General features: G+C 46.3%; 1 protein-coding gene across 7 annotated transcripts in view; it reads left to right on the top strand.

The window, feature by feature from the left end:
* ZNF438 (zinc finger protein 438) overlaps positions 1-20,685 on the top strand; it is a 498,265-nt gene that overhangs the window by 102,755 nt on the left and 374,825 nt on the right. For 4 of the 7 annotated variants that reach the window (XR_011377151.1, XM_060291793.2, XM_060291789.2 and 1 more), the window contains 2 exons: positions 220-431; positions 2,857-3,090. The gene's annotated coding sequence lies outside the window, so the exon portion shown is untranslated. The other 3 variants (XR_009560633.1, XR_011377150.1, XR_009560637.1) reach the window with 3 other exon arrangements.

The following is a 20,685-nucleotide window of genomic DNA, read 5'->3' as shown; positions in this document are numbered from 1 at the left end:
CTTTAATTTGAGAGAATTTTAGATTTACAGAAGAATTGCTAAGATAGAACGAAGAATTCCCATATACCCTTCACTGCAACTTCCTGTAATGTGGGCGTCTGACATAACCATAGTAAATCCATCAAAACTAAAAAATTAACACTAATAAGGTATTATTAACTATAGACTTTATTTGAATTTCTCCAGTTCTTCCATTATTGCCCTTTTTTTCTGTTCCAGGATACCATGTCACCAAAAGAGTCAGCAGCCAATGCCACGTAATAATTTTGTGAAGATTTGTTTAGTTAAAACTAGATGATATTATTTGGCATTCCAGTTCATCAAGAAGAGCTCACTGCAAGTGTTACAAGATGCTGAAAGCAGGGGTGGCTTTGTCCCTTTCTTTCCTGCTGTGGAACCAGGACTCTGTTTTCCACTGGACCGGAAATAAGGTTGGTCTAGCTTGTCGGCCGAATTAGGGGCCAGCCTTCGTATGTTTATTAAATATTGGGGAAACGTTACTTCTTCCTTGCCTTTCCTTTTTAAAGACAAAAATTTGTATCTGTAAAAATTCTCAAATTTCCTTTCTATAGCAAATGCCCCTGCTATAAAGAGAGGGCCAGGGTCTTCTGTACCCCCTGGAGCACCCACATCCCATTTTGGGGAACACGGCTCTATATTATATTCATGCTCCTTTGGTGGTCCAGAGAGTCAGCCCTAAACTTGTGCTCATGTTCACAAGGGCTAAACTGGGAAAACTGGACACTTTCAGTGTCTTGTTCTGACATGTGCCTGAATTATGGTCTATAATAAACAATTATCGAGTAACCTATTGAGGCAATGAGTACACCCAAATAAATTTCTCCAGGAAGCACCTCTTAGACCATCGCTCAACAAATCGTTAAAACTTCTGGTACTTGTGGCAGGGTGGTGTGGGGAAAACCCGGGGGTGGGGGCTGAGGGCCGATAGCCCTGGGGCACCGTGTCAGTCACACCACAAACTTGTGTGACTGGAAATTGAATCCTCGATAGCTATGTCATTCACTTACTGAAGGAACAGATAATGTCGTGGGTACTGTTCTGTGCTGCCTGATCCCCCTTCAAGAAGGAGCGACTTCTCCCGCAGCTGCTGGGGATGTGCTAGAAGGCCCTTACCGTCGACCCCCTTTGGGGATTGCCTCAGCTGAAGAAAACTGCCTCACCCCAGGCCCGCCTCCTCCCAGGACCAGCCAGCATCCAGTGCCCGATCGATGGGGCATGAAGGCCTGGCTCCTCCTCCCATCTTGGAGCAGCTCTGAGGGGCCATCCAGTTTCTGACTCCCCAGGGGTTGGCTTTGCTGGGAATCCGTCGCAGACCAACTTCTCCCTCCATCCAATCCTGCTTCCCCCCTCGCCTCCACAGGAGCACCCCCTAACAGATGTTCTGTACACGAGTCTCAGCTCAGAGAATCTGCCTCCCAGAAGACCCACCTGCCACACAGAGAAGTCAAACAAGCCAAAACAGTGTGCAAAGGAAAATAAGCACACCTGTGCTTGCGGATGCATCCAGAGATGGTCCTGAGTGTGTGAATGTGTACGTATAAAACAAAAATACGTGTTTTGGGACTTCCCTGGTGGCACAGTGGTTAAGACTCCGCACTCCCAATGCAGGAGGCCCAGGTTTGATCCCTGGTCAGGGAACTAGATCCCACAGGCATGCCGCAACTGAGAGCCCGCCTGCCGCAACTAAGGAGCCCGCCTGCCGCAACTAAGGAGCCCGCCTGCTGCAACCAAGACCCAGTGCAACCAAATAAATACTTTTTAAAAATGTGTGTATGTATATATGTGTTGGCCATTTTCTTAGAAAAATGGTAGCATCTTATGCTTTTTTACTTATATCATATTTTAAAATCTTAAAATCTATTTTTACATAGTGATACATAAAGTTTTAAAATCACTCGGGCTTCCCTGGCGGCGCAGTGGTTGAGAGTCCGCCTGCCGATGCAGGGGACACGGGTTCGTGCCCCGGTCCGGGAGGATCCCACGTGCCGCGGAGCGGCTGGGCCCGTGAGCCATGGCCGCTGAGCCTGCGCGTCCGGAGCCTGTGCTCCGCAACGGGAGAGGCCACAACAGTGAGAGGCCTTCGTATCACAAAAGAAAAAAAAAAAAAATCACTGCCTACTATGCCATTGTATGGACACACCATGTAATGGCCACCGTTTGAGTCCGACTGTTTGCTGTGCACTCTTGCACCCTCTTTGTATTTATTCAACACGTATTTATGGAGAGCCTGTTATGTGGAGACACTCTTCTAGGTGCTATTCTCTCAGGCTTCACTTCAGCCTTAAAAAGTAGCTCCTGTGATTATCCTGATTTTACAGAGGAGAAAACTGAAGTTTAAGCAACTTGCCCAAGGTCACAGGATTAGTGAATTCATAACCAGGCAGCTGGTCTCCGTTGCTTCAGCTTTTAACCCCCCCACTAGCCCCCTCCCCAAGCCCCCTTCTGATGGGTAGTCAGGCTACATGCAGCTGGCGGCTGCTATAAGCAATGCTGCAGTGAACATCTTTTCTCATGTGTCTCTGGGTGCCGTTTCCCCACTTGTAAAAAGCGCTGAGAAGGGAAACAGGTGAGCTCATTATCTTCCCGGATATCTGTTAGCAGTCCCAGGTCATTTTAAAAGGTGCCTTTCTCCAAAATTAGGGATTTAAGGAATCAAAAAATACTACGTTCCATTCTTAATATGAAAATCTTGGGTTAAGCCTTTGAAATACTTCCATGCTGGCCCTGCGTGTTGGATGCATATTTGCAGATAGGGTAATACCTGGATTACCATCACCAGCATCCCTGGTGGGAAATGGAATGTTTTTATTAAAATTTCTCTTGTTTGCGTTTCAGGAAAGAAATGAAAGCGGATCCACAAGCCAGGTCTGGTTTTAATCAGAGCCTAATCTTTATGAGACAACGCAAGGCTGAGAATTTTTTAATCTGATATTTTGAAAGAAAAATCCGTGTTCCAAAATGATACAAACCAATCAGCCTTAGAAGAACGATGGAGAAAAGAAATCTCTTGCATAAAAGAGAAGCAGGAAATTCCAGAGAAGTTTCACAGGGAGGAGGGGAAAACCCAAGGTCTGTATCGCTATTTATGGTCTTACTTCTTCGTACAGGGTAATAATCTGGTTTTGTTGAACAACCGAAATTCAGTTGAGAGGGAATCACAGCATTCTGTCTCCCTGAAGTGAGAACATAACTGAACATATTACAAACCCACTCTGTGTCCCATGATCCATCGGCCCTTTAGATAAATATTTCGTCCTCTTCAGGGACTCTTCCCATTGTGGTCACAGATCCATCTCATATTAGATGATTTAATACCTTAGTGATTTGGAACGTCTCTGTAGACATTGCTGAACTTTTTATATTTTCATGTACCTTCCACTGATGGGGGGCAAAAGTTCCGATTGGCAGGACTTCAGGGTGGGTTGTTGAAATTTATAATCATTTTCATATAATGCTCGGCTAGAGTGGGGATAGTACAATCTCTATCTTCCAATAAGCTGCAAAACTATTAATGGATTTCTAGGTCATGTTGTTCAGGGTTAACACTCAGTGGAATATATTTTCCATTAAATATGAAAGTGCTCCAAGTACGTTTTATACGAGGTGTGTTAACTTTACTGTTTCCTGGAGTGTCTATAATTTCAAAATTAATCAAGTCTTCTTTTATGTGCTTTTGCATGAATTCTGGCTTTCTTTTGAACAGTCATAATGACTCAGAGATGGAGACTAAAAATTGGCAAGAAAAAGCCAATAAAAGCATAAAGTCCAGAGTTTCAGAGAAATGAGATTTACCAAATGATATACAGTATAGTTCCCTCGACCGGAGCTTTCAACGTTATATTTATTTGAAAGTGCCTCCTTTAGTGTTTATTTTTGCCAGTTTCATAGCAGGAATCAGATCACAAGGATTCAACGAGCAAATCAAACACCATTTTAAAATTCATCCTTGGAGCATAGGCGTGTCTCTTCTTATTCCATTGTCTTATCTCTTTCCAAAGCAAGACATTTAAATTTTTATGTGACTAAAATCGTCACACGTCAGAATACCGTAGGACCTAAAACTCCAAATGTTTTGGCTTACACATTTCAATTTCCTAACTCCACTGCAAAAAGAAAAAGAACACTGGATAAATTAAAATAGCTGGTGTCTTCCTATCGTTAGTCTTCATTTATTCCTCTTTGCGTACATCATGCGTGTTTACTCGGATAAATACAATTGCCTTTTCTTCGGTTGCTTAAATCTCTTTGTCTATGAAAAGTAGAAAGAGCTCATCCATTATTTAAGTTACTATTTCTGTAACTGAATTAATACATACATCTACCCGAGCAAAGAGGTTGGCAGAGTGAAGGTCCGCACAGAGGTTCCGCTTGAAGTCCCACCTGATCTCTGTATGGATACGTAATAGTGAAAGCACGTTGCCAGAAATACCAGGTTTTAGTGCTATGATGATTCCGTAAATGATACTGTAAAAGGAAGAGACCCTCAAATATTTTCAACATTTAAAAGGACGTTCTCCTAGTTTAAAAGATGCCTCTCTTACTCTCTTAATTCTCCAGGGCACAGAGCAGGAAGTCAGAGCTGTTACATTCTGCTTTGTTGAGTGTAGGTCAGGCTGATGTATATCGATTGCCCTGGACTTTTCAATATAAAAACTTGGAGTTTGAGCTTTCCTTCAAGTTATCAGTCCAACCTCACTCTGCCACTGCTTGGGTTCCCCCAACTTCAGTTTCCTGGCTGTGACCCCCAAGATTTACACTGGCCCCAGTGGCTGCCTCTGTGAAGGGAGGACGTGAAGCGGAAGAGAATTTCAGGGCAGCCCCGGACAGGGAGTCAGGGGAAAAACGTGAAGTTTGCGGGAAAGTAGGGTCAGGCCCTTGCCCCATAGGCCTCCACAGCTGAACCTGCGTTCGTGTATTTGTTTCATAGATGAATTGACATACTTTAAGGGAAGATGTATTCTCTTCTGAAATAGTGCCTTGTACATTGCAGCTCATGGAAGATGGCCCTCTGTAGTGGTAAAGTGAAAGCACACACACACCTGAGCTGTTGGCAACGTGTATTTTTAAAACAAATACATGGGGCTTCCCCGGTGGCGCAGTGGTTGAGAGTCCGCCTGCCGATGCAGGGGACACGGGTTCGTGCCCCGGTCCGGGAAGATCCCACATGCCGCGGAGCGGCTGGGCCCGTGAGCCGTGGCCGCTGAGCCTGCGCGTCCGGAGCCTGTGCTGCTCCACAATGGGAGAGGCCACGGCAGTGAGAGGCCCGCGTACCACCAAAAAAAAAAACAAAGAAAACCCAAAAAACCCCCACAAATACATGGTAGGGGGAATGTGGGAAAGAGACAGAGAACAGAAGAACTGCTCAGTAACAGGCGTCCTGCTGAGAGAGGTTCATTTAAGGAATTGGCCCATGTGATTGTGGAGATGGGCACGTACAGCGTTTACAGGGCAGCAGCGGGTAGGTTAGGCTGGGGCTCAGGCAAGAGTTAAGTTGCGATCTTGAGTCCAGAAGCCGCAGGGCAGGCTGGCAGGACTTGTGTGTGGAGTCTTGAGGCAAATTCCTTCTTCTCCCAGAACCCTCAGTGTCTGCTTCAGCTGATCGGATGAGGCCCACCCACATTACCAAGGGTAACTCCCTCCAACGTCAGCCGCTCGTAAGTGTTGATCGTATTGACAAAGTATCTTCACAGCAACATCTAGACTAATGTTTGACCAAACAACTGAGCCCCATAGCCAGGCTGACACATAAAATTAACCCTCGCAGTATTTTCCCCCATTATAAAGGAGGAGACTGGGGCTTGAAGAAGTTAAGAACTCGCTCGAGGTCAAACCACGAGAGTGAAATAACACTGTGCAGCCTCAGTGCTTATGCTCGTAATCACAGACCCTGGCTGCCTGCTTAGGTTACTTGCTAACTTAGGGAAGACGCTCTAAAAGAGAGGCACTTGAACCTGGTAGGTTTTGATTTAAGGCAAGGGTTTGAAACACAGGGCAGACAAGATAGGGTAACAAGGACCAGATTTACCCTCTTGCCTGAAATGACTGGAAACAGAGATAATGTATGTGAAACAAGAGTCTGAAAGACCCTGGATATCGGGTAGTAAAGGATAGCGATCCTTGAGAGACGAGAAGCAAACCGGGGTTGGGGTGGGGGGCATCCCTAAAGGAGGGTTTCCAAGCAGTGGGGCAGAGGAGGGCACCCAGGCAGGTCCCTGTGATCTCCCTAAGTTGAGGAGACAGCTGAGAGTCTGGGGAGGCCAAGGTGGCTAGAGTTAGCGGGAGAAGAGGGGGCCATGTGGAGAAAGCCTCCAGAAATGTCCAGAGTGTCTCCCCTGAGGCTTCAGCTGACAACCTATCAGCAAGCGTGTGTGAGGAAACCCCCGAGGCTGGGGAAAGAGCCACCCAAGAGATAAAAGTAAATAGTCTCCGGAGATAACACAGGGCCAGAGCAAAAGAGGCGTCGTCATTCATGGAGATCCAAGTGTGTGCCTTGGTGGTGAGGCAAAATTAGACCTGGACCACATTCTCTGTGGTTCTGCCCAACAAACCTTCACAGCAAACTTGAAAGGATTGAACCATTTCCAAGTAATTTAACTGTGCTCCGGAGTTCGGAGTTCAAGAATAGTTCAAGCAATACAAAAACAGGTAGTACCCAGCAAGGTAAAATTCACAGTGTCTGGCATCCAATCTAGATTACTAGGCATGTAGAGCAACAGAAAATTTTGACCCATAATCAGAGGAAGAAATAAGCTCATGGAAACTGATACACAGATGCCATAGGTGATGGAATTAGTGGACAAGGATATTTAATAGTTACTATATCTGTATTCAGTGTGTTCAAGAAATTGGAGGAAAGATCACGCATGATTAGCAGAGACATGGAAAATATAAGATACAAACTGAAATTCTATGAAAACTACAACATCTGAGACTAGAAACACACTGGATGGGATCAGAATAGATTAGACATGGCAGAGAAAAAGATTAGTGAATTTGAGGACTTAGCAATAGAAAGTAAATACAGTGAAACATGGAGAGAAAGACTGGAAACAATAAACTATCTGTGCACTCTGGGACAGCTTCAAGTGGTCTGATAATGTGTACTTGGAGGTCCTAGTCTCGGCAAACTAGGCATCGAAGGGAATTCTACTTGATAAAGATTATCAAAGGAAAATGTATAGCTAGCCTCCTACGTGTGGTGAAGGACCGAACACCTTCCCCTGAAGATTAGAAACAAGACAAGGATGTTCACTCACCACCTGTATTCAGTACTGGAGGTTCTAACCAGATCCACTGATAAGGCAAGAAAAAGAAAGAAAAGCCATCTTAATTGGAAAAGAAGTAAAACCTTTTTTATGCGTTGATGACATTATCATCTGTATAGAAAATCTTATGGAACCTGCGAAAAAAGGCCAAAAGAACCAATAAGTGGCTTTAGGAAGGTTGCAGGATGTAAAATCAATATACAAAGATCTGTTATTTCCAAATACTACTAATGAACAGTTCGCTATTGACATTTTTTTAAATTCCACTTACAATAGCATTAAAAAGTGTTATATTCCTAGGGATAAATCTGGCAAAACGTGATTAAGGTCTGCACATTTAAAACTATAAAACATTGCTGAGAGAAACGAAAGGCCTAAATAAATGGGGTGATTTACAGGTTTCATGGGTCAGATAACTCAATATACCGAATATGTCCAATTTCCCCCAAATTCATCTGTAGGAAAAAAAGCATTCCCAATGAGAATCCTTTTTGTATAAACTGACAAGCTGATTCTGAAATTCATTTGGAAATATAAAGAACCTAGGGAAATCAAAACAACTTTGAAAAATAGGAGGAAAGCTTTCATACTACGTTACTTTGATATTTATTATAAAACTACAGTAATTAAGATACTGTGGTATTGGCATCAAGATAGATAAGTAGATCAATGGAACAGAATAGAGTAATTAAAATAGTATGATACTGGTGTCAAGACAGACAATAAGGTCAATAGAAAAAAATGGAGAGTCCAGAAATAGACTCACATCGATAAGGTCAATTTTTTTTTTTTTTTTTTTTTTTACCTAATCCTTGGGTTTAAAGTTCAGGGCTGCAGGTAAGGGGCAGAGTGGCAAGGCTGGTACAAATGGTAACAGTGGCAAGGAACCCAGCTGTCATTGGCAGGAGCCTGTGCCAGGGTGTTGCAATGCCTGTGTCTTGCTATCCTGGCTCTCTCTTTCTGGTTTTCTTTCTTTTGGTAGGTGTCCTGTGGGATACACCAGAGACAGGTGTCAGCAGTTCTCAAAGGTCAACTTGTCTCATATGTCTCTTTACACAGGTGTAAAGGTAATTCAGAAGAAAGTACAAAGTTTTCAACTAACGCAGATGAAACAGTTGGATATTCTTATGCAAAAAATAATTCCAGTCCAATCCTGGCACTTATACGAAAAGTAAGTCAAAATAGATTGGAGATCTACCTGTAAAAACTAAAATTATAAAATTTCTAGAAGAAAACATAGGAGAAAATCTTTGTGGCCTCAAGTTAGGCAAAGATTTTTTTACATTCAACGGCAAAAGAATAATACACACACATACAAAATTGATATATTGGACTGCCTCAAAATTAAGAAATGTTGTTCAAAGGGCACTGTTAAAAAGTGAAAAGATAAGCCAGAGAGTAGAAGAAAATGCTTTTAAATCACATATCTGATAAAGAACTGGTATCCACAATATATTAATAACTCCCAAAACTCAGCAATAAGAAAACAAACAACTGTATTTTTTAAATGAGCTGAAGATTTGAACACACAATTCATCAGAGAAGATAAACAGGCAGCAAATAAACACATGGAAAGGTGCTCAACATCATTATGCACTATGGAAACGTACACTCAAACCATAGTGAGATACTGTTGTGTGCCTATTTGTACGTCTGTAGTTAAAAAGACTGACCCTGTGAATTGCTGGTTAGGATGCGAACGAACTAGACCTGTGACACACAATGTAAAATGGCACAAGTACCTGGAAAACAGTTTGATACTTTCTTAAATAGTCATAAACACACACTTTCCATAAGATCCAGGCTTTCTCCTTCTGGATATTTATCCAGGTGAGATAAATGCCTCTGTCCATACAAAGACGTGTATACAAATATTTGTAGCAGACTTGTTTGTAATAGCCTTAATTAATTAATTAACTAATGAATTAAAAGGAAACCAAGCACAATCGAAATGGTTGTATCATTAGGTGAATGGATGAACAAATTGTGGCACATCCTCACAATGGAACAGTACTTAGCAACGAAAAAGGAACGAACTGTGGACACATGGAAGGACGTGGATAAAGCTCAAAGTAATCATGCTGGCGAGGAAGCCAGAGAAAAATCAGCACAGACTGTGTGATCCCATTCATACCATAAACTGACCTCTGGGGACAGAAGGCAGGTGCGTGGTTCCCTGGATTGGGAGCAGGGGGTGGGAGAGTGATCGCAAAGGGTCAGGTGGAAAGTTTGGGGGGCTGGGCATGTTGGTCCCTTTGTGGGGCGGTTTCGTGGATGTACACGTATGTTGGCATTTCAAATTGCACACTTTTTTTTTAAAGAATTATTTATTTATTATTTATTTATGGCCGCGTTGGGTCTTCATGGCTGCGTTGGGTCTTCGTTGCTGCACGCAGGCTTTCTCTAGTTGCGGCGAGCGGGGGCTACTCTTCGTTGCGGTGCGCGGGCTTCTCATTGCGGTGGCTTCCCTTGTTGCGGAGCCGGGCTCTAGGCGTGCGGGCTCAGTAGTCGTGGCTCACAGGCTCTAGATCGCAGGCTCAGTAGCTGTGGCTGGCGGCTCTAGAGCGCAGGCTCAGTAGATGTGGCGCACGGATTAAGTTGCTCTGCGGCATGTGGGATCTTCCCGGACCAGGGATCAAACCCGTGTCCCCGGCATTGGCAGGCGGATTCTTATCCAATGCGCCACCAGGGATGTCCCCAAATTGTATACTTTTAAAACACACCGTGTACTGTTTGTTCATGATACGTGAAGCAACGTGGTGTTGGCCCTGCGACTGGAAGAGGCGAGACTGAGGCAGGAAGACCACTCAGGAAGATGCTGAGAAATCCAAATCGTCCTTACGCCTAGAACCCGCCTTACAGCAACCAGATTTACATAAATAACTCTAATATAAGCATAAGATCCTGGTCTGTTAGGGGTGAATTCATTTGTAGGAAAATAGGAGCTAGTAATGAGTTAAGTAAAGCCTAAGCCAGTACATTAGGGGCTTTGGTGCTCCTTACAAAAGGACCCCTGGTTCCTGCTGCCCCGTCACCCGTCACCTGGGTGCCTTTGTGCAGTGCACAGGCCGCACAGCCATCCACGGCAGCCCTGATCCTATAGACCACGTGGTGTGATAGAAACAGCCCTGACCGCCGAATCTTGGCTCTGCCATTAACCATACGGCCTTTGGTGAATCACCTAGAAGTCGTCATACCTTAGCTTCTTCATCTTGGATTCTGGCCCTGTGGGGCTTGGTTGAGATAAGGACTGTGGTTAGGCTTTCAAAACAGGCATGGGCCCATCAACCTGTTCTGACCAGAAGTGAGGGGAGAAAGGCTGGTCTGGAGTTCACCCAGAGAACATCCCCGGGCTCTTTATTCATCTTTATTAAGATGCGCATTAAGCTACTAAGCAGGGCTGTCTTGGATCAAACTGTGAGAGCCGCGTTCCCACTTCTGTCCCCACTGCTACCTTCTGGGGCCTTTTGTGATGAACAAGCATCACACCCGGTTCCCCGTGTCACCCCCTCAGCGGCCCAGGGCCCACTGGGAATTCCTTCCCAGAGAGGTTTGCTGCCCTGAATTCCCGAGTCAATCCATTCCTTGCTTCCATCTTCCCGTCCTTTCGGTGTGTAGATCACAGCTGGGAGGAGTGAATGTTACTAAATGGAGTCATGCTCGGGTTGGTATATACGACTAGGGCTATAGCTCTCTTAACCTTAACCTTTCAAGAGACACTTATTTTAAACGAGATGCTCATTTACTCCAAAGAATGACTTTCTAATGGTGGAATTTGGTATCAAGTAGCTAGCTCTTTGGGCATGGGATGGAAGGGGTGTCTCTCGAAACAAATCTCCACGTTTAGTGCCGCCAGATCTCCAAAACGATCTCCAAAATGCTCAGCCATTTACGCTGACTTTCCAACACGATAAGTTTCTTTCTGTATAATCATGTTTATATCTATTTCTATATATCTGCTACAAACTCTGCACGGGAAATAATGGAATCAAACGTGGATTTTTTTAATGTAAGAAACTGATACACTGATTGAAGGCTGCTGTCACAGTGTCTCAGATGCTGCTCGTGGCTGAAGTTCAGGTTGGTATGTTCCAGTCATGTAGCTCGATACACTTGTCAGTGGTCTAGAGGATGAAGTGAATGGCCGTGTGAAAGAATTTGCTGATGACACAAAAGTGTTCAGGTTGGTAAGAGCTAGGAGGGTTGTGAGGACCTTAAGGTGGCTCTAATAAACTGGATGACGGAACAAACGTGAAGACTGATAACGTTTTACAGAGAAGGCCCAAAGGCAATAGATACTGAAAGAAATCATTTAAGCTCTACATAATTTAAGCAGTACACACCGATGGACTTAGAATTTATGTTAGTTTCAAAAGGAAAAGACTTGCTGTAGGAATCAAATTAATAAAAACATTTCAGGAAAGCCATCTAATCTGCAGTGGTCCTGAAAAAGGGGCCAAAAGAGTCTAGGTATGTACTCAGAAAATGCAGGGAAAGATACAGGAAAGCATGAGGTGGTTGGGACTGGGTACCGACCTAACAAGCCCCCTTCTGCCGACTTGGTCCTGATGTGTTCCTCCTGTTACCCTCAGAAAATGAATCAGGACCTGTCTAAACCAATAGTCCCCAAAGTATGATCCCCAGACTGGCAGCAGTGGGATGACCTGGCAACTTATTAGAAATGCAAATTTATTAGGCCCCATCCCCAATATACTAAATCAGAAATTGTGGTGGAGGAACACAGCAATCTGTATTTTAGTGAACCCCCCAGAAGATTCTGATTCATGCTGAAGTTTGAGAACCACTGGTCTAAACCAGTTGTGATAAAATCCCATTCCCCTTTTTTGCCAATGAGTACATGAAGGATAAGAATGAACTCCCTTCAGGTCATTGAGATACAAGTGAAAGTCTGCTGGAGGATTTTAAGAAAGGTATTTCTCTCGGATGAAGAGAGTAAAGACATTGCAGCCTTTGGCCTTAGTTCCGTGAAGATGTGATGTTCGGAGCTTCAGCATCCATCTTGTGGCTATGAGGAGGCATGGCTGAGGACCACAGAGCAAAAAGATCATGTTTTTGTGCCACTGAATTAGCCAACCTTCCCATGACTCGACATCCAGGATGTCTGGCTATGTGAGAAAATAAACCTCACTTTTGGTCAGATATGCTATTCCTCGCATCGGAAAGCATCCCCCCAAAAGCACATGCCTTTCTTCTCCACTGTGGTAGAGAGGAAGCAAACCTGAAGAGGTAAATGTTCAGAAATAGTGAGAAAAAAAACAACAACCCAGATCTCAGCCCTCTCACCTGAACACGAGAGAGCTACGTTCCCTAACCTTAAAGCAAGTGTATTATTGAGCCTCTCCGCTCTTATATACTGTATTAATATAACAAAGATTTACTTTTCTCATAGTTATCTGTAAAGCATCTTTAGTAATAGAGCTATGTGCAAACATAAAAAATCCCTCCTGGGGTCAGCATACCATCCATCCAGTTCAGGGCTGTGTGACTGAAAGATACACTGGGAGGAAAGTTGGAAGGTGTGATCGTTCTTGATCGCAACCTTGGAAAGTTAAAGTTGCACACAGTGCACTTTCATTTCCCCCGCATCCCGTTACGAATGACCATTTATGGATCTGCTCAGCTCTTCATGTTGTTAGTCCTACTAGGAATGAAGAGGTCACGCAGTGGACGCACACCTCAACCCAAGGACCGCTTTCATGGGAAATGAAATGCCAAGACAGATGTATGGGTGGAAACCTACACTTAGAGGAGGCAGAAGGTATCTCCTGCTGACTGTGTCTTCACACCTCGGCAACACACATTCGTGGGCCTGTGAGCAAAGTCACAAGGAAGAGTGCAGAGTGCGAGACTCAGCCCAGTGAGTGCATCCTTTTCTGTACCATCCAGCTTAACCTCTGACACACTCTTAACAGTGAAGCCCCTCATGTGACTAACTGCAAACACAGGTGGGATTGTCATCATGTCCTACAGGTCAGGAAGATTGGGCTTCACAGGACTGACAGCAGGAGTTGTTCCAAAATCAACTGTCCTCCTCGGAGAATTCCCTGTCAGCTGTCAGAGAAGGCTGGCTCCGTTGAATTCAGCCCTCGAAGCGTGCAAAGGGGAGAGAAGAGCTCTCAGAGACGAAAAGCAGACCCCGCAGGATTTTACGGCTTAAGACCAATACCTTCCCCTGCCCTCGGAGCCATTAGGGAAGCCAGCAGCATCTGGGGCCCAGATGTTCTGAGCAGATCTCCCTCTGGGCAGAGGCTGGCCTAGTCTTCCCTGGAGCTCAGAGCAGGTCACGAGAGAAAGGAGTCTTGCCCCGGCCAGGGAAGTGGAAGGGCAGCTCCTGGCCACAGTCTTTTATCTAGGCTGTAGCCTTGAGTTCAAGGTTTCTCCCATTTCCTACCCTTGGAAGGCAAGGCAATTCCTGTTGCCTGGTGGAGGGGAGATAAAATGGGACAGGGGATGGGAAGAGCACTGACTGTGTGGCTTATAAAATCCCTGTGGCAGAAAACACTGTTGTGAACTCACCCAAAGCTATTTCTCAGACTCCTTGGTAGCCAGGTGGGGTCATGTGACCGAGTCTTGGCCAATGGGATGTAGGTGGAAGTGAGTGACGTGCATCACTTCTGCGCCTGGCCCAGAAAACACACCTGGGCCGTCTCGCAATCCCACTCCCCGGGCTTCTGGTCACGTGCATAGGATCCGCAGACAAACCCCCAGCTGACGGGGATGGGGGCCCACCCGATGGAAGGAGCTCAGTTCCCTCATCAGCTGCACAGAAGGCCACCTGCCTAGTGGTCTCAGATGGTGCTGGAATGCAAAATAGAGCTCTGACTGTGCTCAACCGTCTCAGAGTTTGTTGTCCTATCAAGCACTGTTTACCCTACTTAATGCAGGCTCGGGATGTGTCCCAGAGAAAGCAACTGAGAGGGTGACTGGAACCTGGGGCAGGGGTGGGGAGCCAGGGGCAGCAAATACGTTTAGAGAGATGGCTCACAACGTCCAGGTGGCATGTGGTCTGCCGCTCACTTAACGACCCTCCCTTATCAATGCTTTATGCTCTGGATGAACCTCTGTGAGGCTGCCCGGGGGCCCCTCACCTCTGGCTGGCTGTCAGGATCTATACAGACAGCCAAGGAGGCATATTAAACAGACCTCAGGCAGTTCAGGATCTGAAAGAGATTAGCCCAGGCAAATCACCACCGAGTACATTTTTCTTTTCTAGAAGACAACATTGGCGAACACAAGCCCCACCATCTCCTGAAGCCTGTGTGTTCACTGCCCTTGAACGCATCCATGTGGATGGCTGACAAGTGTAAGGACGGCTGGTGCACGTACAGCAGGTTAATAGCAATCTTCATTGGCTTGGTAATTAACCTGGGAGATTTTTTTCTATGTGAGCTCTACAGTGTTCTTATTCCAGAGATGGCAATCATTTTAGATAAATTTTTTTTTTTGCGGTACGCGGGCCTCTCACTGCTGTGGCCTCTCCCGTTGCGGAGCACAGGCTCCGGACGCGCAGGCCCAGCCGCCATGGCTCACGGGCCCAGCCGCTCCGCGGCATGTGGGATCCTCCCGGACCGGGGCACGAACCCGCGTCCCCTGAATCGGCAGGCGGACTCTCAACCACTGCGCCACCAGGGAAGCCCTAGATAAATATTTTCATGCAAAAGATTCTTCCAGATATTTTTTATGCGTGAATAACCTGATCTGAAGAAATGCAGTTCTGATGCTCAGATACTACCTCCCTTATTTTGGTATTGTGGCAAAATATACATAGCATAAATGTACCATTTTATCAATTCTTTTTTTTTTTTTTTAAAGACCATTGTTTTATTTTATTTATTTATTTTTGAGGTACGCAGGCCTCTCACCGCTGTGGCCTCTCCCGTTGCACAGCACAGGCTCCGGACGCGCAGGCTCAGCGGCCATGGCTCACGGGCCCAGCCACTCCGCGGCACGTGGGATCTTCCCGGACCGGGGCACGAACCCGCGTCCCCTGCATCGGCAGGTGGACTCTCAACCACTGCGCCACCAGGGAAGCCCCCATTTTACCAATTCTTAAGTGTACAGTTCAGCGGCATTCATTACATTCACAGTGTTGTACAACCGTTATCACTGTATATTTCCCAAACTTTCTCATCATCCCAAATAGAACCTCTCAAAACAACTAAGTAATATTTCCCCTTCCCCACTTTCTCCAGCCCCTAGTAAACTCTGATCTATTTTCTGTCTCTAGGAATTTTCCTGTTCTAGATATTCCATGTAAGTGGAATCACAAAATATGTGTCCTCTCGTGGCTTATGTTACCTAGCATAATATTTTCAAGGTCTGTCCATGTTGTATCATACATCAGAACATCATTCCTTTTTACAGCTGCATAATTTTCCATCGTATACATACACTTTGCTTATCCATTCATTTGTTGATGGACATTGGGTTGCTTCCACCTTTTGGCTGTTGTGAGTAATGCTGCTATGAAGATGGGTGTATAAGTATCTTTTCCAGTTCCTACTTGCAATTCTTTTGGGGATATACCTAGGAGCAGAATTGCCGGGTCATACAGTAATTCTACACTTAGCTTTTTGAGGAACTACCAAACTGTTTTCCATAGCAAACCTGCAAGATTTAAAAAACCCAGATTAAAGAAAAAATGTAGTAGGCTCTTGTTATGCCATGGGGATGCCTGCGTGATGAGTGCCAGCTGCGTCTGGAACCCTCATTAGCACAGAGCACAGTACCTCTTGGACCAGCTCTCTCTGGGCAATCGCATTAAAGGCTTCACACCTGAGTGACTCCTCTATCCAGAGGTAAATTGCCGAGCAGCTGATAAAGCTAAGCTTCGGAGCCCCTCACTTGCCCTGACTCCTTCCAAAGCCCTGGGAAGGGCCCTTACCATATGGTAATTTGTTTTGTTTTGTTTTGTTTGCAAAAGTAAGAGATTTGAAGCAAAATCCGTTAAGACCACTGTCTCTTTTCACTCTAACTCCCCCTTGAATTGGGTGGTGTTGGGATGCCCGTGGGCATCTGGGAGAATGTTGATGATTTATTCTGGAAGCCACTGGAAGAAAAGACTCCCAGTTTTTGAGTCAAGTAAGTCTCCAAATAGCTATTGAATGACACTGCAGGGAGCTGGGTTAAAAGAGCTTAAGATGGTTGAGACCTGGCTCCCGCCCTCCGGGAGATTCCAGACTCAACCGGGATGGGAAACACACATTAACACTTACAATAAAAGTCAGAACTTGCAAAATGCCATAACAGTGTGTGATGGGTCCAAAGCAGGGAGAGACGGCATTGAAAGTGTCTGTGAGTGGGTCCACTTGGGATGGACCTGGAGGGTACATTTCCCCCAGCAGAGAGTGGACTAGTGGAAATCAAGGCCCTAAAGGCAGGAGCGCCCAGGCTCTAAAGACATGAAACTGCAAAAGGAAATATGGGACCACGTTTTAGAGCAGGGGTCAGCCGATGTTCTCTGTGAAGGGATAAATCGTACTTTAGGCGTTTCAAGCCACGTGCTCTCCGTCACGATGACTCAGCTCCGCCGTCAGAGCATGGACGCAGCTGTAAACAATATGTAAATGAGGGGTGTGGCTGCGTGCCAATAAAATTTTATTTACGCAAACAGGCAGCAGGGCCAGGGCACCCAGCTACGGAAACTCCAGGCCGTGAGAAGCCGCTGGAAGTCTGTGAGCAGGAGAATGACATTGTAACACGACCCGAGGTGTGTATTTGTTTGTTTTTGTTTGTTTGTTTGTTTTGCGGTACGCTGGCCTCTCACCGCTGCGGCCTCTTCCGCCGCGGGGCGCAGGCTCCGGACGCGCAGGCTCCGGACGCGCAGGCTCAGCGGCCACGGCTCACGGGCCCAGCCGCTCCGCGGCACGTGGGATCTTCCCGGACCGGGGCGGGAACCCGTGTCCCCTGCATCGGCAGGCGGTCTCCCAACCACTGCGCCACCAGGGAAACCCCAGAGGTGTGTACTTGGAAAAGAAAGTTGGTTATAGGGTAATCCTTGAATCGGAGGACGTGGAATTGAGTGTGGAGATCATTGCTGAGAGGCTTTTAGAGTGTCTGGGGTCAGAGGCTGGCATTGGGGCGTTGAAAACAGGAACCAGAAGTCCAGTTTGGTAGGGCAAGGGATCTTATTCGGTGTAGAGAGAAATGGAGAGAGAGCTGGATTAAAAACGGGGCCTGGGGGGCCGGGATTTAGGGAGTCTGCAGGGAAAGCTTGTGAGCGATGAGGGGCTGTCGGGTTGGATAGGCCCCTGGATGGTCTCTGCGCTCTGGGTGGAGTCGTTGGGCAGCTGGCGCCAGGTGACTGAGACCCCTTCCTGCCGCCCAAGGCCACGTGGGGCACGGCTGCCACGGGCCCCTGTGTCACTCCCAAGGCTCCGAGCAGACAGCGCCTGGCACTCCGTGAGTCTGGCCGAGCCTGGGCTCCGGGCGAGCCACGCCCTGGATCGCTGGGCCACTAGACACCTCTGAGGACAGCCAAGGCAGAGCCATTGCCGCCCCGCCAGAGGCGGGCGGAGGCTGTGCGGAGCGACCGTGGCTGCTGGGTGGGAGGGCCCGGCTGCTTTCTCATCACACGGTGCTCCAGACAAGACAAGGCTGTGTCTCTTGGAAAGCATGTGTGCGGGGTCAGGGTGAGTCCAGAGGAGGTCAGGCCTCGTGGAAACCGCAGCAGCCAGTGAGGTTACAGAGTTCCTTAGCATCCCGGGGACTCTGTGTGCGACCCAGCGGCCCGGCAGGCACACGTATTCCGGAGACTCGAACGCATTTAAAGAGAGCAGGGGGTTCGGAAAGAAAATGTGCCGTTTCACCGCGAAAATCTCGTCATTTCTCCCAGGAACGTAATATAATACCCTCCTGGAGAAATCATCTGAAGTTTGGGTTTTTGCCTGGGTCCCGTAGCAAACCCTGTCCCCGCTGCTCTGCGTGCTGAGACAATTCAGTGGAAGAGGAGCCGCCTTAGAATTTGCCACATTTATGTTTGACAAGGAGGCACTTTACTCACTCGTTGCATGCTTTCTTGCTGAGATGCGAGCGTGAGGTTGGCAGATACTGAAAATGCTATTTTGATACGTTGCGCACTTTCTTGGGAATTTATTTTAGAAGCAGAGTAATAAGAGAAATCTTACGACGCTACCGCGTGCGGTTATTTATTTCCGAGGCAATCAATGAGGAAGTGTTAGGAAACACATTCAGAGGGATTTCAAATCTGATTCCAGTCAAGTGAGTAATCTTTCCATTTTCTTTCCATATGTTATACGATTTCTTAAAAAGATGAAATGCTAAAGAACTAAAAGGCACTCCGGAACTCAGACCCTAACTATGGATATAAGATTGTACATTTTTTCAAGGAATGAAATGGCTTTAATTATGCTGAAACACATGTTGATAGTGAAACCAAATACTGTGCATTGTGTTCATAGGCACAATATTTTATGTTATTTTAAAAATTTATTTTATTGAAGTATAGTTGATTTACAATGTTGTGTTCATTTCTGCTGTACGGCAAAGTGATTATATATATATGCATTTTTTTTATATTCTTTTCCATTATGGTTTATCACAGGATATTGAATATAGTTCCCTGTGCTGTACAGTAGGACCTTGTTGTCTATCGTTCCTGTATATACTAGTTTGCATCTGCTAATCCCCAAACTCCCACTCCATCCCTCCACCACCCCCTCCCCTTTGGCAACCACCAGTCTGTTCTCTATGTCTGTGAGTCTGTTTCTGTTTTGTAGATAGGTTCATTTGTGTCATATTTTAGATTCCACCTATAAGTGATATCATATGGTATTTCTCTTTCTCTTTCTGACCCGTCAATACTTTGCTTAGTATGATCATCTCTAGGTCCATCCATGTTGCTGCAAATGGCGTTATTTCATTCTTTTTGATGGCTGAGCCATATTCCATTGTATATATGCACCACATCTTCTTTATCCGTTCATCTGTCGATGGACATTTAGGTCGCTTCGGTGTAAATAAACTGTAAATAGACTGTTATAAGTAGGCTACTGTAAATAGAATAGGCACAATACTGTAAAATACAACTGGTGATTCCAGGCCTTTGGGCAACTCTTGCAGTTTTTTCAAGGTGAAGAGTCAGCCAGCTGGGATCCAGTCCCTTCAACTTGGTCCCAGGTGGTCTAGACCAAGTACATCCCCAGGCGTTTCAGCAGTTGAGTTTCCGTTGTACGTACACACCATGGGCTCTGCCTGTACTTGTTGGCAAAAGGGTTAAGAAGTGATTATGAGCAAAGGTTACGTGCGGGTCCTTTACGTTTCGTTCCCACCAGGGCCATCAAGGAGGAGAACAGACGAGTAGAGGAGCTTGCCTCGCTAAGTCAGGGAAGGGAAGAGGGGGGAGTGAGCTTGGTCTTCTTTCAGCCCTCTTTCTGATAAGATCCTCTTCCTGGACCGTGTTAAAGGTTATTTCGGCCTTCTGGAGGACCTGATGGAAAGGGCCAGGTGGTTGGAGATTGGATCTAGAGCAGATGCTGCTTTAATATTACTTCTCCCAATTTGGAGACCCACGGGCCTGTGGATACCTGCCCTTGAAGGCACGTCAGGAGCAAAGGTTTGGAAACCCATGGCTGCGTCCCTGTGTCTATAACCAGGTGAATGGGAGCTGGATCTCGCGATCGAGTCAGCTCCTCCCGGCTCTGCTGGGGGCAGGGTGGTCAGCAAAGTTCAGGGTGAACCGGACACAAAGGCAGCTTTGTTTGCCGTTGACCTTGGTGTGGAGAAAAGTAGCTTCCCATCCACTGAGAGCTCTCACCCACAGGCCTGCTCTGCTGATGCCGAGAGAATAACCCACCGATGCCCAGGCAAGGTGTGGCGTAGGTGAAGTTGTCTTCCTTTCTCTGCGTGTCCCTTCTGGTGCCCTTCCAGATACACTTTTCTTTTTTCTGGGACCCACGGACCGCCTGTTCTTGACCACCCCTTTCCCACCCCCGCCACCAGCTTCCTTCAGAGCTTAACCTCAGGCAAGAATCCGCACATCATCGAAAATCTCGTGGGATGTTTTCCACAGGCATCTTTTCCTCTTGGCAGAGGCCTTGGCTCAGATGGTAGAATTAAAGATTTCGTTTCCTGTTTGAGGTTTCAGGCAGCAAACTGGCAGAGGAGGACATATGAGGAACACGTCTGCACACAGATGGCCACCCAGGTTTGGCCCCAGTGTATCCACACCCTGCGCACACACGCTTGGCAATATCTGGAGACACAAGATCACAAGACAGAAACACGCTGATTCTTAGAAAAGAAATTTGGATGCAAAAATCTAGTTCATCTGTGCAGATTTCAGTGAATTACATGGTTTGGACCACAGTGCATGACCTTTAGGAACTGAAGGCAAATGGAGATAATCCCCAAGTCACTC

The sequence above is a fragment of the Globicephala melas genome, chromosome 2 (assembly GCF_963455315.2).
Source record: "Globicephala melas chromosome 2, mGloMel1.2, whole genome shotgun sequence".
In the NCBI taxonomy this organism is placed as follows: domain Eukaryota; kingdom Metazoa; phylum Chordata; class Mammalia; order Artiodactyla; family Delphinidae; genus Globicephala; species Globicephala melas.
This window is presented reverse-complemented; position numbering and strand designations above follow the sequence as displayed.